This window comes from Pelobates fuscus, chromosome 2 (assembly GCF_036172605.1).
Source record: "Pelobates fuscus isolate aPelFus1 chromosome 2, aPelFus1.pri, whole genome shotgun sequence".
In the NCBI taxonomy this organism is placed as follows: Eukaryota; Metazoa; Chordata; class Amphibia; order Anura; family Pelobatidae; genus Pelobates; species Pelobates fuscus.
Window position 1 is genome coordinate 62,547,294 of NC_086318.1, and position 13,329 is coordinate 62,560,622.

Here is a 13,329-nt window from a genome sequence, read left to right on the forward strand (position 1 = left end):
CGGCAGTAGTCCCCCAGGGAAAATCCGACATTGGATCACAAGAGGTAAAATATTTTGTTAGATATATTACGGCATAGGACCGCAAAGCATTACTGATTACCATAGGTTTCCTGGTGGAATGGCTATCATGTACAGTATGAATTTTTGTAAAAGATGCAGCCTATATCATAAGGCAATGAAAAGGTGTAACTGGTGTCTATCAAATTTCTCGATTATGATGACACTTTGAGCTTTTATCCACTCTTTTCTACTGCAGTGCTCAACACAAATCTTAGAGCTCAAACCTTTTTTTGTGAGGTTAATCTAGTCATAGTATTCTTCCTTCTTAGACACATTGTCATTGTGTATAGCTTTTGAGACAGGAGTATCATTTATTCATATTAATAAAATAACGTTGCCACTCATAGTAATGTATCAAATACGATTTGGTGTTCTACGGTATAGCAGGTAATAATTATTTCAATGTGAATGAAAAAGATTGTAAAATATATAATTAATAACTGCATATAACTTTATATTCTCATTTTAATTAAACTGGACTTTTAAAGTACGCACTTTTCAAACCTTATACAGTTTTTTACTATTTTTTTTTTACTGCAGTATGAAACGTTATCATTTCCAAATGACAGATTAAAGTTAAAATACATGAGAGATGTACAATAATGTACAATACATAATAGCGTTTGTACTGAGAGTCCTCCTACACATGTTCTGCTTGCATTCTATTGTATACTTGTAATCCATTGCCTCAATTCACTCCGCAAAACCGTATTTTTATTTTCTTTTTCTCTGTAATCTCGATAAATCTGGCTAAAACAACTTTTAGCCTTTAATCTGAGTTAAATCTGCTATCTAGGAAATCCAAGCCAAACTGTACATGTTGGATCCAAGTAAGACTCTAATCTGCGATTCAGACGTCTCATATATCTGAAACCACCGTGCAATACAAGCTAGAAACAGGTCTTAGTTCATAGGTACATGTATACGACAATAACTGTGAGTTACATATAGTGATTTCTGTTAACAGGAAGTTACAATTGTTTAATTTATTTCGTAGTCTTAACGGTGTCATGCAATACTACTATACCCACCACAGTCATTTGATAAATAGCAAAACTAAGTGCTCCAGGACAAAAATGTCTTCATATGCATTCTATTTCTTCTGACCGCAAGTCACATGGTTATCTGATCAGTTTAAACTCTGGGAATATAAGTCATCAATGCAATATGTGTAGAAGACAATAAGGGCTTTATTTATGAAGGTTAAACAGGTGATGTTCAGTGGCAAAATGTCAAATCATAATTATCATTAAAACGTTTTGTTTTTTTTAATTATAATAAATAGTATAATAAATACATAATTTTAATAGTTTGCAATTTTATACATACGTCTCACTCAATCCCATCTTATTATATCATGTTCAAAATACAGATTACAGATTACATTGTGACTCCTTCATGCAATTCTTACAATTGTCCCCGACTCAACAGCTTGTTTTGTCTGGTCTATACTTCTTGCATATATCTGTGAACTTTTTTCATTTATTAAGACTTAAAATAAAGGAAATAAGATCATTAAAAAGTTTTTTATGTATTTTGTTAGAGATTGATGATAAAAACACTAAAAGATAAGTACCTCATTTGTGTGTCAGCATAGTTTGCCTCCAATAGTTGATTTTCTATAAAATGTAAGAAAAAAAAAACAAAGTGGGATCGAAACAAAAAAGAGTTTCCCCATTTTCTTTAGCACATGCAAGGCCTGTGCAAGGATTTTTGCGGCCCTAGGCAATGTAGTGTATAGGGGTAGGAGTTTGTGTAGGCGATGCAGTGTGTGTGTGTAGTGGATGCAGTGTGATTTTGTGTAAGGGATAGAAAGCAGTGTGTGTTTGTGTGTAAGGGATGTATTGTGTGTGTAAGGGATGCATTTTGTGAATCTGTTTGTATGTGTAAGGGATGCAAGGTGTGTTTTTGTGTATGTAAGGGATGCAGTGTGTCTGTAAGGGGTGCATTGATTGTGTCTAAGGGGTGAATTGAGTGTGTGTAAGAGAATCAGTGTGTGTGTTTGTGTGTGTGTGTGTGTGTGTGTGTGTGTGTAAGGGGTGCATTGTGTGTTTCTGTGTGTAAGAGATGCAGTGTGTGTGTAAGGGATGCATTGTGTGTTTCTCTCTGTGTAAGGGAAGCATGGTGTGTTGCTCTCTGTGTGTGTAGGGGTGCATTATGTGTTCCTATACATTTATAGGGATGCATTATGTGTGTGTATTGTGAAAGATAGAGTGTGTGGGGTAGGATAGGGGCTGAGAGGGAAGCAGCTCTTTATTTTTATTATTATATTTATTTTGTTAATATAATTTTTTTTATGTTTTGCGTCTTATATCCCCTTTAGTGTATCTCTTACAAGCCTCTTATTTGTCTCTTATCCCCCCTTGTTGTATGTCTCCTACATGTTCCCAACTTCTTTGCATTTCCTACTCCCCCCAGCCTCTTTGTGTGTCTCCCTCCTTGGTCCCTCTGTGTGTCTCTTTCTCCCCTACCAGCCCCTTTGTGCTTCTCTTGCACCTCTTCCTTAGTCTCCCTGTGTGTTTTCCACTCCCCTGTCCCCTAATAATCTCTTTCACTCCCCCCGTCCCTTGGTGGTCTTCTCCCCTCCCCCTGTTCCTTAGAGCTCTCCCCTCTTGTCCCTTACTGCTCTCCCCTCCTGTTCCTTAGAGCTCTCCCCTTCTGTCCCTTAGAGCTCTATCCTACCCCCCCCTCATCCCTTGGTGCTCTCCCCACCGCTTAGTGCTCTCTCCTACCCCCTGTCCTTTAAAGCTCTCCCTCCTGTCCCTTAGAGCGCCCCCTGCCCCTTAGTGTTCTCTCCTCTCCCCCCTGTCCCTTAGTGGTCTCTTCTCTCCCCCACCCCATTAGTGGTCTCAGCTCTCCTCTGCTCCCCTCCCCCCTTGATGGTCTCTCCTCTCCTTTACCCCTCTTAGTGATCTCTCCTCTTCCCCCTCCCCTAGTGGTCTCTCCTCCCCACACCTGCTGGCCTCACCTCTCCCCTACTGGTCTCTCCTCTCTCCCCTCCCCTAGTGGTCTCTTCTCTCCCCCCCTTCCTTCAGTGGTCTCCCCCCCGTGGTCTCTCCTCTCACTCTCCTCCCCTAGTAATCTTTCCTCTCCCTCTCCTCCCTGCTTGAACAGTGTGAAAAGGATTAAAGAAATAATTATTCTGAAAGAATGGTGTTGTAACCTGTCCTCTCATATTTGTGAATAACAAGAATGCCACAAAGGGAAGGAAGTATAGTGTGCCGCTGTGCATGGTCTGACTTTGGAGGTCTATTCATCCATAACATAATTATCATTTATGAAGCGCCAACAAATTCCACAGCGATGTACAATGGCTGGACTAACAGACAAGTATTTGTAACCAGACGAGTTGGACAGACAGGAACAGAGGGAGTGGGGTAGAGTGACACAATAGTAAGGGTAGTGTGACGAACCCTGCTGCATAGACCTGTATTGCTGGTTCGTCTGTTTGCATTGGATTCGTGGATTTCCTGTCCGTATTCTTTTGTTCGTACGTTTTCTAAAGTACCGATTGAAACTACCGAACATCGGCCACCCAGGAGAGGAGTGTGCTGCTCATTAACGTTGTGGTTAACCGCAAACACCTCTCCATTCCATCCGTACGGGTGGTCGTCGTTCGTATGCCGAACACGAGGCAGCGGCCATTTTGGACACGAGGCGAATCAGCGGTGTTCGGTGCAAAACCCATGGATCTAAAAACGGACTCTTTATCTACCGAACACCGCTGGAGACGGCCGTCCCCCCTTCTATTCCCTTGGAGGCATACGAACACTGGTCCGTTCGGGAGTTTCTTTCATTCGTATGAACTTACCCAGATAGCCGTCCCATGGAGTCATTCGTATACCGAAGGACTTATGAGAGACTTTGACTCCATGGCGATTGGACTGTGTACATCGGACCTGAGCGCTATTCGGTAGGAATATGCCCTCAGATCCAGGCTATCTGGGGATACGTTGCACGAACACTATATATTCGGTACTTCTGATTTTATGTATTTTATTGCATTTTTTGTGTTTGATTTTAAAATGGCGATGGTTCCTATCCTCAGAGTTAATTAGGTTTCTCCCTAATTATCTCCGGGATAGGAAAAGATGTATTATGGGTAAAATGAGAAGGGCTTGTGTTATAGCCACTGTGATTGGCTACTGTCTAAAATGTTTTACAGTCTTCCACCAGGTCCCCTAGGGGAGTGTCTACCTGGTGGAGACCTGCATAAATACTGGGCAGGTAGCCCCCATTAAACACATTACTGCTTGACCTTCAAAACGGAGCTTTGTCTCGTTTGTGGAGGGATTGACTATTGGGACAGCGCTTTTGTTTATTTCTAGCTGTGGAAGGATTTCGGATGGATTGCTGATCGGGAGTTACCGCATTCGTATGCTCCGTTCGGGAGTTTTATGATCGGTTATACTGGAATTGCATTTCTGGAGAAAGGGGATTATCGACTAAACGGCGGCTTCATTCCCCAGGCGGTGAGTGTCGTAACAATTGGTGGCAAGCGACGGGATGAATCCCACCGCCCTGAAGGCCAGCTACACACCCCGGATTGGAAATGCAATATGAGGAATTAAGGCGTGCTACCCTTAAAGACATTTTGGAGCGCAGAGGACGATCAGCGAGCAATCTCAAGAAAAGAGAGATTATTGCTATATTGGTAGAGATGGATACAGCACAGGGAATGGAGATAGCTAATGTGCCGGGCCTGCTGGACTTAACACCCGAGGAGATAGCGTTTAACCGGGCAGTTCAGATAAGGCTGGCACACTTTGGCCCCAACCCTGCAGCGGATATTGTGGTGCAAGTACAAGCCGCAGTGACAGCACAACAGGCGCTCCAGAGGAGAGGAGCTGCAGCAGCAGAGGTACCCCATAATAATAATGGAAAGAAAAAGGTACCATTTGCTGCTTTTAGAAGTTTTATTGAGACTGAAGGAGAGATAGACGGGTTCCTGGCGGACTTTGAACAACAGTGTGCTTTACACCAGGTGCCCGCAGAAGAATGGGTTCCTATCCTCTCTGGGAAATTATCCGGCCGGGCCAGTGAAGCGTTTCGGGCCATCCCAGAGGAGGAACTCACTAGCTACTGGGCAGTAAAAGATGCCCTTTTGGCCCGGTACGCTGTTACGCCTGAGGCGTACCGGAGGCGATTCCGGGACACTAATAAACAGGCTGGTGATTCCTATGTGGAATGGGCATGCCGGGTACACCGCACGGCAGCCCACTGGATGACAGGGTGCCGAGCGGTAACTGGGGAAGAGGTGCTGCAAGTGTTCCTGCTAGAACACTGCTTTGACACGTTACCTGCAGGAGTTCGTGAGTGGGTCAGGGACCGTAAACCCGCTACCTTCCATGAAGCTGCTCGTCTGGCTGACGAATACACTGATGCACGTAAGCTCGATCAGACAGCAGCCAAGGTCCCTGCCCGAGTGGAGTACAAACCGGCAGCACCTCCAACCACCAATGTATATCACCCCCCAGCACAACGTACCCCCACTATGCCGCCAGCAACCAACCATGGGCAGTCAGCCCGATTCAACAACCGGGGTTACTCAAACCAGATCCAGTGCTATGGATGCAAGCAGATGGGGCATAAAAGACCAGAATGCCCCTTAAACAGTGCCAGCCAAGCACAGTCCTGGAGAAAACCAGCCGGCGGAGCCCAGCAGCCACCTCAGCCTTCTGCTCACTGCCTTGAGCAGGAGGAGTTTTGGGGTTTCCTCCACGAAGCAGACCCAGTACAAGCAGCTCAGCAGGACAACCGCCAACACCACAGGCAGACCGTTAAGCTGAATGGGAAAGTGGTCACTGGTCTAAGAGACACTGGAGCTACTATGACCCTGCTCCAAAAGAACCTGGTTTCGGAACACCAACATACTGGGAATACTGTAGCAGTAAGGGTGGCAGGAGGCGCCGTGTTCCGCCTGCCTGTTGCCTGGGTTCATTTGGACTGGGGAGTGGGAGCCGGACATGTGAATGTGGGGGTTATGAAGGACTTGCCTGCTGATGTTTTGCTGGGAAATGATTTGGCCCCTCTGATTTCTGCCTATGCTGCTATGGGACCTGCTGAAGCCAATCCAGTGACTACCCGTGCTCAGACCCGTGCTGCTGGAACCGGCCCACCTGCTGCTGAGACCCAGGTAAGAACCGATTCCCCGACTGACACCCCAGGGCAGACTTTAGCTAGTTGGGATTCCCCAGAGGAGTTCGGGAGGGAAACCCAGACAGATCCATCTCTCCAGAGGTATAGGGGCAGAGCAGACACTGGAGAAGAAGGAGCAGAGGGGGAGCGGTATGAGTGGGTGGGGGACAGGTTATATCGGATCCCTAAGCCGTCCCAGAAAAGTGTTGCCTCTCCGCGAATCGACAGCTGGTAGTGCCCGCGAAATACCGGCGGGAGATTCTGTGGATAGGGCATGATGTTCCGCTAGCCAGACATCTAGGGTCCCGCCGCACAGGCCATAGGATTATGCAGAACTTTTTTTGGCCAGGGATTAACCAGGCTGTGCGGATATATTGTAGCACGTGTGACACTTGTCAACGGGTAGGTAAGCGGGGGGACCACCCAAGAGCTAGGCTTATGTCAATGCCTATTATTGGGGAGCCCTTTGCCCGCATAGCCGTTGATATTGTGGGTCCACTGGCCAGGGCTAGTCCATCTGGTAAGAAATACATTCTCACCGTGGTGGACTATGCCACTCGCTATCCAGAGGCAGTAGCACTGTCTAACATAGAGGCAGAGACAGTTGCTGATGCCCTGGTTAGAATTTTTACCAGGGTTGGGTTCCCTAAAGAGATCCTCTCTGACCAGGGAACCCAATTTACCGCTGTGCTAAGCCAGGTCGGGGAGGATGGAGGAGAACACCCTGTCGCATATCTCAGTCGAAAGCTGTTACCCCGAGAAGTGAGTTATGCGGCAGTGGAGAAAGAATGTTTGGCCCTGGTCTGGGCATTGAAAAAATTGAGTCCCTATTTGTATGGACAGGAATTTTCCCTTATCACGGACCACAATCCCCTTGTCTGGCTTAACCGGGTCTCAGGAGACAATGGTAGACTGCTGCGGTGGAGTTTAGCATTACAACCATATAACTTCACCATCAGCTACCGACCCGGTAAGCAGAATGGGAATGCAGATGGGTTATCACGGCAAACCGACGTTCTTGCTACCTCCTAGTCCGGTCATCCCCAAGTTGACCCGCTAAAGGGCCAAGCCGGGTCTGCCGGAGTGTTCCACAAGGGGGGAGCCGTGTGACGAACCCTGCTGCATAGACCTGTATTGCTGGTTCGTCTGTTTGCATTGGATTCGTGGCTTTTGTTCGTACGTTTTCTAAAGTACCGATTGAAACTACCGAACATCGGCCACCCAGGAGAGGAGTGTGCTGCTCATTAACACCTTGACCACAAATTAGAACGTTGTGGTTAACCGCAAACACCTCTCCATTCCATCCGTACAGGTGGTCGTCGTTCGTATGCCGAACACGAGGCAGCGGCCATTTTGGACACGAGGCGAATCAGCGGTGTTCGGTGCAAAACCCATGGATCTAAAAACGGACTCTTTATCTACCGAACACCGCTGGAGACGGCCGTCCCCCCTTCTATTCCCTTGGAGGCATACGAACACTGGTCCGTTCGGGAGTTTCTTTCATTCGTATGAACTTACCCAGATAGCCGTCCCATGGAGTCATTCGTATACCGAAGGACTTATGAGAGACTTTGACTCCATGGCGATTGGACTGTGTACATCGGACCTGAGCGCTATTCGGTAGGAATATGCCCTCAGATCCAGGCTATCTGGGGATACGTTGCACGAACACTATATATTCGGTACTTCTGATTTTATGTATTTTATTGCATTTTTTGTGTTTGATTTTAAAATGGCGATGGTTCCTATCCTCGGAGTTAATTAGGTTTCTCCCTAATTATCTCCGGGATAGGAAAAGATGTATTATGGGTAAAATGGGAAGGGCTTGTGTTATAGCCACTGTGATTGGCTACTGTCTAAAATGTTTTACAGTCTTCCACCAGGTCCCCTAGGGGAGTGTCTACCTGGTGGAGACCTGCATAAATACTGGGCAGGTAGCCCCCATTAAACACATTACTGCTTGACCTTCAAAACGGAGCTTTGTCTCGTTTGTGGAGGGATTGACTATTGGGACAGCGCTTTCGTTTATTTCTAGCTGTGGAAGGATTTCGGATGGATTGCTGATCGGGAGTTACCGCATTCGTATGCTCCGTTCGGGAGTTTTATGATCGGTTATACTGGAATTGCATTTCTGGAGAAAGGGGATTATCGACTAAACGGCGGCTTCATTCCCCAGGCGGTGAGTGACGTAACAGGTAGGTTAGAAAAGTAGGTTGCTATGAAAGTATTGAGGGATTAGTGTTTTGTTGTGATGACAGTGGCAGGAGAGGAATCAGGGTGTGGGGAGAGATAGCTGTACACAGTTTAATTGATATGCTTTCCTAAGTAAGTTTTCAAAGATTTTTTGAAGTGGAGACTGGGTGAAAGTCTAACAGAGAGGGGAAGGGCGTTCCATAGGATGGCGAGCATCAGAGATAGGAGTACGAACAAAGGATAGACGTAAGTTTTCAACAGAGTGTAGGGCCCTAGATGGGACATATTTGTGTATTATGGAGGATAAGCAGGCTCTTGCAGCATTGTGTAGAAACTTGTAAGCAAGTACCAGAATCTTAAATTGAGCCCTGTATCTTACAGGAGATCAATGTAGGTTTTGAGAGAGGGGGGGAGGCGTGGAAGGTGTGGACAGACAGGAAGATAGGTCTCGCCACTGCATCCATTATAGACTGTAACGGGGCAAGTTGGGAACACGTAAGACCACTGAGAGGCGGATTGCAGGTGTCAAGGCAAGAGAGGACAGCAGCATGGACAAACACCTTATCTGCATCAGGCATTAAATAGGGGCAGATGAGCACTATGTTTTTGAGATGAAAGCGGTAGGATTGGGCGATTGACTGGACATGAGGGGTGAAGGAGAGATCAGAGCCAAAGAAAACACATAGGCTCTACATTGCAGGCAGTGAGCCTGCAATGTAGAGCTTATGGTAGCGCCTTTGACTTGGAGAGAAACAGACAAGGGAGTAGCAACACTTGAAGGATGGAAGACCAGCAGTTCTGTTATGGACAGGTTAAGTTTAAGGAAATGAGCAGCCATCCAATAACATAGTTGTATTCAATTTTAGATATTACATTATCCACCTCCATTTTCAACCAACCTACTGCCAAGACCCAAAGAGATTTAGTCTTGAGTATTTTTCATCATCTTGTCGATTGACATATATAACATTTTTAACTAGAATTTCACAGAGAACAAACATTTTGTGAGAATATGTTAGAGCCTTTTATCAAAACGTATGTGAAATACCAAACCAGATTTCACAAGTACCGTAAATACAAAATTAAAAGAGAATAAAATGGAAATAAGTTAGAAATATACAAATATAACAAAAAACAATACATTTTGTATTTCTATGAACACTCCCCCTATGTGCTTTATCAAAAAAGAGGAAATCTTAACTGTATTAAGGCATATCAGTAATAATGCTTGTTAGCAATACATATTGTTTTTATTAAATAACAAACACCATATTATGATATTAACAAAAAAATAAAAATAAAAAAATAATAAAAAATAAATAAAATAAAAATAAATAAATATCTAAACTATAATGTAAAAAAACATTATATTGTCTTTTAATTGCTGCCAGACTTTATAGCCAAGCACATATCAAACTCAGGCTGTCAAACTGGTAGACTGCTCTAAAAGTGAACGAATACTGGAAGTGAGGGGCCCAGAATATATATTTAAATAGAATATGTTAAATGTGGGAGTGGTGCATGCAGGCTCTATAACTGCTGACACTTGAGCTGAATAGAATAGTGGATTCTCCTCATTCTTGAATGACCTTATATGTGTTTCTGTACTAGAAGTGAAAATTTTAATTATGAGTCCTCAACATTCCCCCCTCTCAACACTACTTTACTACTGATTAGAATGCAGTTGTGTGCTGACAGATTCAGACCACACAGCAGTGGCTGTCAGAGACAGGTGAGGAGAAAGCCGTAGGATTTGTGTTTTGGCAGTGAGTCAACCTAGTTTTCTATATGAACGCAGTACAAGTGAGTCACTCACTGTTTGTAGCATTAAATGGCTGTCGGGGAAGCAGGTAGCCTCCATGTTGCACATTGAAGCATTGCGGTACCTTGAAAAGGACAAAATGCCCTGTATATTAAAAAAGTGCAATGTGAATAAATGGAATCCTCAGCACTTAGCAAAATAGGTGAAATGGTTGTTTTATTCAGCCATCAAACAAAGATAGGCAAGATAATGTTTTAACACACTAGCAGGACTCTTCACTAACGTGAAAATTGTCGGGACTATAAAGTGAAATTTAAAGTGAATTTTAAATTTAAGTCAGCTACATTTACAGTTTGGCTATTTTGACCTTACATTTGAAATTCCCTTTAAATTCCCAACAATCCTCACTGTAGTAAATAACCCTGTAAGTGTATTTGTCAAGTCATAAACATTTGTGTTTTGTACATCATATAGAGGTCATCATAACAAAACCAATAAAAATGCAGTATTTATGTCACATTTATGTCACATGTTCTCTATCTTTACCTTGAACAGGTAATTTTACTCACCTTGTTTGCAGCGCTGGCTTTGCCATTGCTGGCCCAGCAGACTCCGGCTCCATGGCTAAGACCATCAAATATGATTATCTTCACCATTCCAAAGCTTTTCCATAGGAATTCATTCGAAGACTATTGCACATGCTCTGCAAAATTTCGTGCTGCGCCAATCGGCATCTCCTCACAGAGATGCATCTCTATGGGGAGTGTTCAGCATCTCCATGCATACTGTGCAGCACTGACCCAGGAAGCACCTCTAGGGACTGTCTGAGCGACAGTCACTTAAGGTGTTCCTAGGCAGTATTTTAAACACTACCTTTTCTCTGACAAAGCAGTGTTTACACTGAAAAGCCTGCATTGTCATGTTGTAGACACCAGAATAACTACATGAAGCTGTACATGTTCTTGTGACTATAGAGTCCCTTTAAGTAAGTGCAACAAAATTAAAGGTATAGAGTTCTACAGTAGTGATGTCGCAAACATAAAATTTTCAGTTCGCAAACGGCAAATGCGAACTTCCGCAAATGTTTGCGAACGGGCAAACCTGGCGAACCGCCATAGACTTCAAAAGGCAGGCAAATTTTAAAACCCACAGGGACTCTTTCTGGCCACAATAGTGATGGAAAAGTTGTTTCAAGGGGACTAACACCTGGACTGTGGCATGCCGGAGGGGGATCCATGGCAAAACTCCCATGGAAAATTACATAGTTGATGCAGAGTCTGTTTTTAATCCATAAAGGGCATAAATTACCTAACATTCCTAAATTGTTTGGAATAACGTGCTTTAAAACATCAGGTATGATGTTGTATCGATCAGGTAGTGTAAGGGTTACGCCCGCTTCACAGTGACAGACCAAACTCCCCATTTAACGCACCGCAAACAACCGCAAACAGTCCATTTGCACAACCGCAAACTCCCCATTTGCACAAGGTTGGATACCAAGCTAGCCATGTCCCGTTCCTTGTCCAGAAAGGTGACAACAAGCCCCCTGGGACGCCTGCTGTGTTTGGTCTTCCACCTCCTCAAAGCCACCTTCCTCCTCTGACTCCTCTTCTTCAGACTCCTCTCTCTGCGTTGCCTCTCTCTGCGTTATTATAAGGTGTGGTAAGTAGTACTATTCCTATCAGTTTAATCCCTGTTACGTCCCCTATCAGGGGACGGGTATATGGCATCAATTTAAGGAACCGGGAGATGGAAAAAGGTGCTTGGTCGGTCCTCCTACTTCAAATTTGGGGCACTGCGCGTGCAATCTAATGTGCCACCAGATAGGAGTGGTGTGTTAAGTAGTACTATTCTTATCAGATTAATCCCAATGTCACGACTACTAGTGTGGTCCAGCACGCAGAAATTATGTAAACATATACATAGGCAAGAAAAGGAAAATAAAAGGACAGAGCGTAAACTGGACCTTAGAATGGCCAGACTAATATGCTAGAGACAGAGAATGGTCAAAGGGAAAGCTGAGGTCAAGGAAGCCAGAAAATACACAATATCGTTTACACAAGCCAAGTCAGGGAAATCAGAATTCATAATAACCAGGGAAAAGCCAAGATCAGCATACCAGGAAATCAGATTCACAATGATAAAGCACTCTCAGGAAACCAGGAACAGGAAACCACGACAGGGCAAGGTACTGGGGTGAGCTAGGGATTTAAATATTACGCGGCAGGCCGGCAGCCGCGACACCCTGTTACGTCCCCCTCATCAGGTCTTTTTTAGTCGAATGTATCGCCCACTGTCAGTCCCTTCGGGATCCATCCCTCATTCATCTTAATAAAGGTGAGGTAATCTAGACTTTTTTGACGTAGGCGACTTCTCTTCTCAGTGACAATACCTCCTGCTGCACTGAAGGTCCTTTCTGACAGGACACTTGAAGCGGGGCAGGCCAGAAGTTCTATCGCAAATTGGGATGGCTCAGGCCACAGGTCAAGCCTGCACACCCAGTAGTCAAGTGTTCATCGCTCCTCAGAGTGTTGATATCTGCAGTTAAGGCGAGGTAATCTGCTACCTGTCGGTCGAGTCGTTCTCTGAGGGTGGATCCCGAAGGGCTGTGGCGACGCGTAGGACTTAAAAAGCTCTGCATGTCTTCTATCAACAACACGTCTGTAAAGTGTCCTGTCCTTGCCAGCGTGGTCATGGGAGGAGGAGGATTACTTTCACCTCTTCCCCTGTTAGATTCCCATTGTGCTGTGACATCACCCTTATACGCTGTGTAAAGCATACTTTTTAATTGATTTTGGAACTGCTGCATCCTTTCCGACTTGCGGTAATTCGGTAACATTTCAGGCACTTTCTGCTGATACCGAGGGTCTAGTAGCGTGGACACCCAGTACAGCTTGTTCTCCTTCAGCCTTTTTCTAAGAGGGTCCCTCAACAGGCACGACAGCATGAAAGACCCCATTTGCACATGGTTGGATGCCGAGCTACTCATGTCCCATTCCTCGTCCTCAGTGATCTCACTGAAGGTATGTTCTTCCCCCCAGCCACGTACAACACCACGGGTACCAGATAGGTGACAACGAACACCCTGGGATGCCTGTTGTGGTTGTTCTTCTTCCTCCTCCTCAAAGCCACATTCCTCCTCTGACTTCTCTTCCTGACAATCCTCTTCCAGCATT